The 9349-nt window shown below is 42.0% G+C and overlaps 1 long non-coding RNA gene across 1 annotated transcript; it reads right to left on the bottom strand.

Annotated features, from left to right (window-relative positions):
* Window positions 1-3178: 3178 nt before the first annotated feature.
* On the bottom strand, window positions 3179-5174 carry LOC139358831 (uncharacterized). Its single transcript, XR_011614346.1, has 2 exons — window positions 5125-5174; window positions 3179-3594 (listed from the first exon to the last, which is right to left on the bottom strand). It is a non-coding gene; the product is annotated as an uncharacterized lncRNA (long non-coding RNA).
* Between the last annotated feature and the right edge of the window lie 4175 nt (window positions 5175-9349).

Here is a 9349-nt window from a genome sequence, read left to right as displayed (position 1 = left end):
TAGTCATACTAGCCATGTTTCAAGTGCTCAGGAGCCACATGGTGATAATGGCTATCTCCTTCAGTTCTTTCATGTAGCCAAAGACTACATAGTTTTGTTTTACTGACTCACTTATCTGGGTCTGAATCCAGCTCAGGTTCTTTCTAACCTGATGACTTGGGGTAAACACATAAATTCTTGGAGCCTCATTTACCCATCTGTAACAGGGAGATAACGAAAATACCTAGTTTGTGGATTGTTTTGAGAATGAGAAATAAAGTGGTTCCTGGCACCTAATAACTCAATTGTAGGTAAGGATAAGCCTTTCTCTACACTCATTTCCAACAGGCTGCCATCTTGCTACTGAGTTGGCTTCTCAATGATCCTGATACAAGGAGAAGGTGCACTGACAATGTATAAAATAATATTATGCAGGCTAGAAAAGTCTCTCATCATACTCTTGTGAGCTTGAGAGCTACGAGTCAATCCTTTGAGGCTGATGTATTTGCATGTGCCAGCAAAACTGAGTTTCTGAAAATGCACACTTAGGGCACTGTCATATCACAGCAGAGAGATCAGTCTCCTTAGAGAAATCTACTTTCTTGGGTTGCTTTAGCTACAGCCTACACAATAGTCAGACAGTTTTGTGATTCATTTATATCCATCATCCTGTTATTCTTCCCTATGCGGACTGATTTTCATTTTAAGGGCACATTTATATTTACCATTAATCCTTTTGCTTTGCATCACTCTGTATAGAAATAATGCAAAAAGAATTAAATTTCAAACAAGACAAAGCAAAACAAAACAAAACCCTTACCCATCAAGATCAAAAGAAGCATCTGGAACAATTTTCCACACTGAATGCCTTACAAAAAGCCATGAACCCAAATTTCCTCTCTTGTTTCCTTTCCCTGTCTCTGTAGCCATTTTTTAATCATTATCTGATGATCATGGCTTCTCTATTTTTCCCCTACCTCCATCAAAGATTGCTTTAAGAGGGGGAAAAAAATCCAGTAACCTCATTCACATTAAGATGTAAATTAGCAATTCCCTGCAAGGCTTAATAGGGTCTCTCCCACAGGGAATTTATATTTTAATGTGAACCAAAGGACCATATCTATAAAAGTATAATTTCAGGGATCAGAAAGTTAAGTAAAGAAGGTCACTCAAGGAGGCTATAAGCATTTCTTAAGCCTACATGTGTGCCAGACCCTGGGCAGTGGAGCACAGCAAGACCTGGGGGGAACAGTCAGAAACCAAGGAACAGGCTGACCATTGTGGATGCTCCTGGGTGAACCACAGCAAAGTGGGAGGTGGAACATGGGACGGGAAGGCTTGGTGGCGGGTAGAAGTCAGGGGCCTAGCTCCTCCAAAGGTGAGTGTAGGGGAGGCCCAGCAAGAGGAAGTCACTGGGAGTCCTGGCAAACAGGAGAGAAATCTGGTAACAGGCAACATGCAGACATCTAGACAAGCAGACAGCAGTACCAGGAACCATGGACTCCACTGTGATTTTGAGGCTTAAGGCAGGCTTAGTTCTTCAGAGAACCAGGTTGAGAAATTCCAAAACTGAGTCCCAGAGGCATGGGGGTAGCAGCCAGAAAACCAGAGTGAAGAGTCTCATTGTCCTGTGACACCTGGGACACTAACGATCCATCCACCCAATTTCTTGACTCCAGCGCTTACTCAAAAGTAGGTTTTATCCAGCCCCAGTGCCTTAGAACAAATGGGTCATGGCTTTGACTCTGACAAATGCTTGTTTTTGTTGTTGTTGTTGTTGTTTGGTTTTATTTGTTTGTTTTGTTTCTGCCGCACTCCCTGCCTTACCTATTTTCCAGTACCTCCACTCAGTACTCAGCTCTAGATTTTTTCCAATGTGCAATTATGGAACATCTGGCTGCTTGCTCTTCTGACTTTCTCACGATTTGTAGATTTGGTTCTTGTTGTCCTAGTCTCCCATTCCTGTTTCTCACCAGTTGACTTCCTTCTATCCTCTGCACTGGCTCTAGTTCCAGTTTCTTAGACTCACTTCCCTTCGAGTAATTTATGTTCTACACGGCTTAATCAAAAGATGCCTCTGACGGTGTCCAAACTATTCCCCTCCTCCCAAGCCAATCTTAGCCAACTGTGTCTCAATTACCATTAGTGGGAGCCCTGAAGAAACGTGAAGTAGGAAGAATCTGGCCCATACATGTCAGTTAAACGATGCAAAGAGGAGCTCTCTTTAGTAGCCTGAGCCTTTCACCTCTTAGAAGATCATCAGCAGGGCCCAAAATCCACTGGTCCGATCAGCTCTTCTACTGTTTTAGGAACTATCCCAGATGTCACAAGTCTGCCTGGACGAAGCAATAAATTTGGGGAAGACTCTGAAGCTCTATTTGTATTTTCTCTTTTTTTGGCTGTATTAGTCAAGTTTTTTTTGTTTGTTTTTTGTTTTTTTCATGGCAATAATAGCTGTACAACAAACAGTTCCCAAATCTCAGTCACTCAAAGAAATATTTGTTTCTATCGAGATTCCTTTCCCACAGCAGCTTCCTGGACCATCAACTGTACGTTGGCTGAGCCAGCTCTTCTTCAGGCTACAGGTTGGGTTTAGATCTTCTCCATATGTCTCTCATTCAAGGACCCAGGATAAAGAAATAGAGACTACTTGGGACATGTTCTCCTCAAAGAAAATGGCAGAAATACAAGAGAGCAAGCAGAACTATATGAGCACATTCAAAAACTTTGTACAGATATGGTATAGATTATATCTTCTCACATTCCATTGACCAAAGCAAGACACATGGCCAAGCCCAAAGTCAGTAGGTTATAGAATAGTATATTCTGTTAAAAGTGAACCATGACATGACCTCAGAGCAAAGATAGGGTTGTGAAAAAATAATACAATCCACAACATTGTCCTAAATAGTGGCACTATAACAACAAAATAATAATAGGAGGAAAAGCTACACTTCATTAAATGCTTTCTTTGGGCTAGTCAATGGACTAAGCTTTCTATATGCATTATCTCATCCATCCCACTGACAATTTTCAAAAGCAAATATCTTTTTATTCCCCATGTGTTAGATGAGGAAACTTAGGAACAGATGGTAAAGCACTAACAACAGTAGCAGAAATAGTTATGAGCTCATAGCCACTAAACACTGCATCAATTTCAAGTCTTTTTTGCTACAAATAATAGAAAATTCAATTGAAGTTGCTTTAATGATGTCTTTAATTACTTATTGTGCAAGAAGTCTAGAGGAAGGGGATTACAGGTGCGGTTCTCAGTGGTTCATTAGTATCTCCCAAGAATCCGAGGGTGTCCTTGTTTCTGTTCTGTCATAATGGTGGTGTTGCACCTTCATAAAACCAAGATGGCAATCCTATGCAGATGACAACTTCCAAAATATTCCCATGATGCATCCCTTTGTTAAAGTCCTCACAGGACACTTCCTGTCATATCCCATTGGCCAGAATTACATCACACACTAATGTCTAAACCAATTACTTGACAAGAGATAAACAACTCTGATTGGCTTAGACAAATTATGATTTCTCCCTCTGTGTTTAGGAGAATCCTGGACTTTTTAACAGGCTGTTCCTCTGAGGCAGGTAAATAACATTGGCATTCTGTTAATGAGGAAGAGAGAAAAGAAAGGCTGTTGGATTGGCAACCAAAATGTCTTCACCCTCTCTTACTATGTGCCGTCATCCACTATGGTGAATGTCCTGTCTGTATCGACTCATCCAATACTCTCAATGGTCCTGTGATTTTAAAGGCTCACAATTTTCTATTTCATTATGAAAAATGAGGTAAACTTTGCAAGATCACTCAACTAAAAATGGCAGAGCCAAAATCTGAACCTTGAATCAAAATTAGTTTTCAAAGCCAGAGTTCTTAATAAAAGTCTAGATATTTCTGCATTATATTGGTTGCAAGATATATAGTCACATTTTAATAGCTATGAAATTAGAATGCACTAACAACCAATGACATCTTAAAATCTCACTGCCCACATTTCCTTTCCCTTAAGGATATAGTAGTTACTGCTTATCCACAGGGGATATGTTCCAGGACCCCTGAAGTCATGGATAATACTGAATTCTGTATATAGTATGTTGTTTTCTAAACATACATACCTATGATAAAGTTTAATTTATAAATCAGGCACAGTAAGAGATGAAAAACAATAGTAATAAAATATAACAATTATAACAATATGTCATTGTCACTACTCTTGTGCTTTCAGGTTGTTATTAAGTAAAATAAGGGTGATTTGAACAAAAGCACTGTGATACCTCCACAGTTGATGTGATAATTGAGAGGGCTTCTAAGTGACTAATGGGCAGGTAGCATGTACAGTGTGGATACACTGGACAAAGGAATGATTCATGTCTTGGGCATGACGGAGTGGGATAGGCAGAAATTTCATCACACTACTCAAAATGGTGTGAAATTTAAAACTTATACATTTTTATTTCTGGAACTTTTCCTTTAATATTTTTAGACCATGGTTTAACATAGGTAACTGAAATTGAAACCATGAATAAGGGAGTTACTATACATAAAATAATGTAATGATGTAACTTACAATCAAAGGCATAGCTGTGAAGAAATATACTTCGAAGTCAAGAAAGGATTTTAAAAAGTGGGCTGGGCATGGTGACTCATACCTGTAATCCCAGCACTGTGGGAGGCCAAGGCAGGCAGATCACCTGAAGTTGGGAGTTCAAGACCAGCCTGACCAACACGGTGAAACCCCGTCTCTACTAAAAATACAAAATTAGCTGGGTGTGGTGGTACATGCCTATAATCTCAGCTACTTGGGAGGCTGTGGCAGGAGAATCGCTTGAACCCAGGAGGTGGAGGTTGCAGTGAGCTGAGATTGCACCATTCCAGCCTGGGTAACAAGAGTGAAACGCTGTCTCAAAAAAGTGATGCCAAATTGCCCAGTCCATGCGTCCAAAATGCCAGTGCTCTGATTAATCACTACTAGAAATATACGGGAGGGACCTCTTGCCCCTGGTTGTTGGGAAAAGGGGAAGTTCAGACACAGGTAAAAGTTTTACACGACACACTAATGGCACATTCTTCTTTTTACAAGTTACAACCCAGAATAACATCCTCTAATGGACAGTTGTCTCCCACCTTGTATTGACCTTGAAAACTCATGGAAAAATAAGATAGGGAGCCATGCCAGTGCCTCTTGTCTCCAGCTGGCCCCACCTGCCTTGAGATCATAGTGCCTTTTATCTCGAACCTTACCCTGACTGGGACCTTAGTGCATTCTGACTATATAATGAGTACACCAGTAGCTATACCTACCACCACCACATTCCCAGTCTCTGATTGGCCCAGGAAAAGACCTGCCTCCCCTCTTCCCATACAACTAAAGTCTTCTCTGTTCACGAACATATTGTTACACTCATACAAATCTGGGCTTCCCTCTAATTTACCCCTTTCCTTTGTCGCCTTTGTTTCCACGATCTCCATAGTCAATTGGGATGAATTAATCTCTCCTCATCCTTCTGTTCTGCTCTGGGCCCTTGTGCCAGCCCTGCTATGCACCAGGGAGATTTGCTTATTTATTTATTTATTTATTTATTTATATTTTTATTTTTATTTTTAGAGACAGTGTCTTACTCTGATGTCCAGGCTGGAGTGCAGTGGTGCGATCTGCAGCCTCAAACTCCTGGGCTCAAGTGGTCCTCCTGCTTCAGCCTCCCAAGTAGCTAGCTGGGACTATAGGTATATGTCACCATGCCTGACTGATTTTGAAATTTTTTGTAGAGACAGCATCTCGTTATGTTTCCCAGGCTCGTCTCCAACTCCTGGCCTGAAGTAATTCTCCCCAGAGGGCTAGGATTATAGGCATGAGTCACCAAGCCCAGCCAAGCAGGGGGCATTTAACGGGCTCTAAGGCTGTACTAAGGTATTCTCACCAGTGCATTTATTGGTGTGCATCCTGAAGGGAAAATTTTGTAAAATGCTTTAGGGACACATGGATGAAAGATACAGACTCTTCTCAAATAAGACAGGCTTGCAAAAGGCTAACTACTATAAAGCAGAACGTTGTGAGGGTCAAAGCAGAATGCTTAAAAAACTGGGGGTGTGTTGGAGATAGAAGTGAGTATTCAGGAGGGTTTTACAGAAACCTTTAAGCAGAGCCAAGTTTGTTTTTTGTTGTTGTTGGTTTTTTTTTTTTTTTTTTTTTTTTTTTTTGGAGACAGCCTATGTGGCACAGGCTGACATAATCATGGCTCACTGTAGCTTTGACCTCCTGAGCTCAACTGATCCTCCCACCTTAGCGTCCTGACTAGCTGGGACTACAGGTGCACACCACCATGCCTGGCTAATTTTTGCATTTTTTGTAGAGATGGGGTTTTGACATGTTGGCCAGGTTGGTCTCAAACTCCTGGGCTCAAAGTGATCCAGCCACCTCAGCCTCCCAAAGTGTTGGGATTACAGCCATAAGCCACCATGCTCAGCAACCAAGTTCATCAAAAGCATTTTTAGTAGGGATGTAAATGCTAAAACTGACTATTCTATACAGGAAAGGCTAGCGCTAACTCTAACTCTCACCGTGAGAGATAGAATGCTGAGAGTAGTTTCAGTAGGAATAAAAATGAAAAGATGAATATGGAGTATGAAGGCGCTAATGATGATGCCTTAGCTAGGATTCTGCAGAGGCAAAATCTGAAATGTTCTCAGGAACAACTGAGATAGCACCAGAAAGAAACTAGATAGGATCACTTTCAGCTAAAGGATAACCTCAGCCTGTTCCTGCAAGGAGCTCTGGAGCAAGAGCAGCACCACAGAACTGTTTTCCCTTAAAGCAAAGGGGCTGGGCTTTTAAAAAATCACCATATTGGCCACTAACTGGGGGGCTCTTTCTAGGAGAAGCCACCATTTCCTGGGGCATTCCAGGTGAGGCGGCTCCCACAGCCAAGGACAGCTCTCCAGAGAAGGGTACATCTATGAACTGTGAGCGGCCAACATTTACATCAACTGGGTGTCTGGGTGAGACACCAAAATTATCAATGGCAGAAAAATTTTTATAAAACGTAATGACACAGTAGATGGTGATTTCTTAAAACCGAGTTTCTTATGTTTCCATTTTCTCTTTTGATTTATCTGTACTTCAAATGCATGTGTTTTTAAACCACAAAGCAATGTACAAAAAAGAGACAGTGAGAAAGACTTACTTGCTTCATACTGAAAGCAATCTGTCTTCCCTCTCTCTTTCCACTCTAGCAGAGATAAAGAAGAATGTCTAGGAATTAATGCTAAGCTGCATCAGGAAATAAGTCAAGCAGTTGACAAAGGCTATCTGTGTCAGGACTCAACTCAAACTTGTTTGAGCAAAGAGGGACTTTATTGGCTTGGTTCACTACAAAGGGTGAATTTGGACCTAATCTGTGAGATGGTTGATGCAGGACTCAAAATGAGGTGAATCTGACTCACTCAGTACTTTGGCACTGGTTCTCTCTGTCTTGGGCTCCTTCTCCTAATCTGTGGATGGAGTGGAAGGGAATAGTGTTGGACAGACAACTTCAGGCTGATGCTAGCTAATAACTTTAGAACTATGACAGGACTTCGGCCGGGCACAGTGGCTCATGCCTGTAATCTCAGCACTTTGGGAGGCCGAGGTGGGCAGATCATGAAGTCAGGAGATTGAGACCATCCTGGCTAACACGGTGAAACCCCGTCTTTACTAAAAATACCAAAAATTAAGCCAGGCGTGGTGGTGGGCGCCTGTAGTCCCAGCTACTCTGGAGGCTGAGGCGAGAGAATGGTGTGAACCTGGGAGGCGGAGCTTGCAGTGAGCCAAGATCGCACCACTGTACACCAGCCTGGGCAACAGAGTGAGACTCCGTCTCAAAAAAAAAAAAAAACAAAAAAACAATGACAGGACTTCTTCATTTTAGCAAAGGTAAATCCCAGGGAAGAACTCTGATTGTCTGCCTTAGATCACACGTCCACTACAGGGACCAATCACTATGAGTGGCATATAGTGGCATATATTTCACAGACTGTTATGGGTTAATAAATATCTTTTTCTTTTGCCTCCTGGCACATATTCAGACCTCTTTCCCAGCCTCTCTTGCAGTCTGATGTAACCATGTGACTGTGTTCTGGACAATGGAATGTAGATAGAAGTGATGTGTGTCACTTCAAGGTCTTGCCCACAAACACTTCCCATTCACATGCTCCCTCCCTCTCTCTTTCCCTGGGTGCTGACAAATGTAGGGGATCAAGCTGAAAACTGAGGCTGAGGAGATATTGAAGGCATAAGATGGAAGGAGCCTAGGTCCCTGAATGACTGTGTGGAAGACTGCCTGCTGTCCAGAAACATCCACCTGGGCTCTTACATGGGGTTTTGTATGTTATAACTTTTTTTTTTTTTTTGAGATGGAGTTTCACTCTTGTTGCCCAGGTTGGAGTGCAATGGCGCCATCTTGGCTCACCACAACCTCCACCTCCTGGGTTCAAGTGATTCTCCTGCCTCAGTCTCCCAAGTAGCTGGGATTACAGGCAGAAGCCACTACGCATGGCTAATTTTGTATTTTTAGTAGAGACGGGGTTTCTCCATGTTGGTCAGGCTTGTCTTGAACTCCCGTCCTCAGGTGATCCACCCGCCTCGGCGTGAGCCACCGTGCCCAACCAATAACAGTCAATTTTTCTTTCCCTGGATAATGCAGGGTACTATGAAGAGCCAGGCTGGCCTTGTGCTCAGCCTGTGGACAGGTGAGTGGACAACTGTGGCCTTTGGTGCCAAGGTCATTCGTATTCATTGTCCCAATTGGATTCTAATTGACTGTATTTGAGTCACATGTCCTTGCCCATCATAACTGCTAATGTCTCAGACAGATTACCAGATTTAACTGGGTCTGAGTCATGCTCCTTCTCTTGAAACAAAGGCCTGGAACTCTGTGATTGACAGTACACCTGGGACCTCATAGAATTAAGAAGGAAATGATCTCCAAAGGCAGTCGGAGTCCTCTGTAGATAAGGACAACAATGGAACAACATCATCTAAGGTGACAACATTGATGACAACTGTATGCACAACAACCATAGAAAAATAGGGTTATCAGGCAATACCATTCAGGACATGGGCATGGTCAGAGATTTCATGATAAGGATGCCAAAAGCAATTTCAATGGAAGCAAAAATTGACAAATGGGATCTAATTAAACTTAAGACCTTCTGCACAACAAAAGAAACTATCAACAGAGTAAACATTCAGCCTACAGAATGAGAGAAAATTTTTGCAAACTATTCATCCAATAAAGGTCTAATATCAAGCATCTACAAGGAACTTAAACAAATTTACAAGAAAAAAAACATTGAAAAGTGGGCAATGGACATAAATAGACACTT

Source organism: Macaca nemestrina, chromosome 15 (genome assembly GCF_043159975.1).
Source record: "Macaca nemestrina isolate mMacNem1 chromosome 15, mMacNem.hap1, whole genome shotgun sequence".
Classification (NCBI taxonomy): Eukaryota; Metazoa; Chordata; class Mammalia; order Primates; family Cercopithecidae; genus Macaca; species Macaca nemestrina.
Note: the sequence above shows the minus strand (reverse complement) of the source record. Positions and strands in the feature narration are given on the sequence as shown.